The sequence below is a fragment of the Muscardinus avellanarius genome (assembly GCF_963383645.1).
Source record: "Muscardinus avellanarius genome assembly, chromosome: 14".
Taxonomy (NCBI): Eukaryota; Metazoa; Chordata; class Mammalia; order Rodentia; family Gliridae; genus Muscardinus; species Muscardinus avellanarius.
In genome coordinates, this window is record NC_137800.1 from 289,291 (window position 1) to 291,464 (window position 2,174).

The window sequence follows — 2,174 nt, forward strand, 5'->3', positions numbered from 1 at the left end:
TCCAGTGGCAAACTCTCTCTTTCTTTTTTGTCTGATATCACATCTTGTACTTATTCCAGTGAGTCACAAAGGGGCTTGCATTGCTTTTGATGACTGCATATGCTTCCAGGAACAAAAGTGCCACATATAATTTAGCCAGCCTTCCATCAGCGGGAATTTAGACTTCTCCAAATTTCTTTTTTCTGTGAACAATGACATAATGAATCCCCTTGAGCATGCTTGGCCTGGGACGACAAGGCAGATGGAGATGGAATCCCAACATGCATTTGGTCTGTATCTCTCAGAGGCTGAGCATCTGTGTCTGATACTGAGAGATCTGTGGACCTGCTCTGTGAATGCATCTGACCCTGTTTTGCCCAGCTCTGTTTTGAGCTAGCCATTGTTTTCTTACTAATACACGCCTCTTCATATATTAAGAAAATGAACTTTGTCAGTACCAGTAGTTGTGATATCTTTCTAGTGCTTTGCTTTTTGCCTTTGCTTGCGGCAATTTGGAGTAACACAAATCCATTTATATTGGGCATGGCATTCAACTTATAGTTTAGTTTTTATATTTTTGATATGATTATCTAAATAAAGAACAGTTTTTTTTTTTTTTTTAATTTTTTTATTTTATTTTATTGGTGCACTGTATTCATACATCATAGTGGGATACAAACTTTTGTAGACATACATGCACACATCGCCCAGTCAGCCCCCACCAGATCCCCACCCCATTCACTCCCCATCCCTCCTTCCCATGCTTGGCTTAGTGGTTGACATCTAGTATTATAGCAATTTATCCAAAATTAAAAATGATAATCTCACATAACAGTTTCATTTGTCTGATGCCAAGCTTTTGATGATTTAAAGATAACATTTCAATATTTCTTTTTGCTTTCTTTCTTACCAGAGAATATTTTTTTCTGTTTTTTTGGTGAAACTATCATATATTTATATATTCATTTTTCAGAAAAAAATCTATCCTAATATGGAATATGAATTCTAGATACCCAAAACGATCTTGAAAAAGAACAAAGCTAGCAGATATATATTTTCTGATTTCAAACCATATAAAGCTACAATAATTGAAACAGTGTAGTACTGTTCTAAAGGCAGATATATAAACCATTGGAGTTAAATACAAGCCTAGAGCTAAATTCTTCCCTATATTGTCAAGTTATTTTTGACAAGGTTTCCACGAACATTTGGTGGTGGAAATAATAATCTTTTAACTAAATATTGTTGAAACATAATAATTACATGGAAAAGAATAAAATTGGACCCTTACCTAATCCCATATACAAGTATTAACTCAAAATAGATAAAAGACCTAAATATAAATCTTAAGACTATAAACTTTTAGGAGAAAATCTGGGTCATAAAACCTCACAACATTGAAATTGGCAGTGATTTCTTGGATATGATTTCAATGGCACAGGAAACAGAAGAATATACAAACTCCCTAAAAAATAAAAAAAAAATATTGTATATCCAAAGACAATGTAAACAGAGTTAAAAGTTACTAATAGAATTGGATAAAATATTTCCAAATGCTATATCTGAAGGTATATTAATATTCTAACTAGAAATCCTAAAAATTAACAACAATAAAGGCAAACAATACAATTTAGAGATAGGTAAAAGACTAACATAAATAATGAATCTCCACAGATAACCAATCTTAGTTGTCTGTTGGATGGAAAATCTTGTTTCTCTGGTTCTGGTGAGTGTTACCTATTTCTTCTTTGTAGTTAATCTCTTTGAGTATTTTCTCTAGCGCTGGTTTTGAAGACATAAATTCCTTCAGTTTCTGTTTTTCATGGAAGCTTCTTATTTCTCCATCTAATTTGATAGAAAGTTTTGCTGGGTAGGAAATTTTTGGCTGGAAGTTGTTTTCTTTCAGAGTTTGGAATATGTTACTCCAAGCCCTTCTGGCTCTCATGACTTGGTTTGGGAAGTCTGGAGTGATTCTAATTGGTTTGCCTCTGAATGTCACTTGGCCCTTTGTTTTTGTTGCCTTTAAGATTCTCTGCTTGGCTTCCACATTGGTCATTTTGACAATTATGTGGCGTGGGGATCCTCTTCTCCGATCCTGTCTAAAGGGAGTTCTATAAGTTTCCTGGACCTGTGTATCAACCTCTTGCTTTACGTTTGGAAAATTTTCTGCTATTACTTCCTTGAAGAGATTGTTG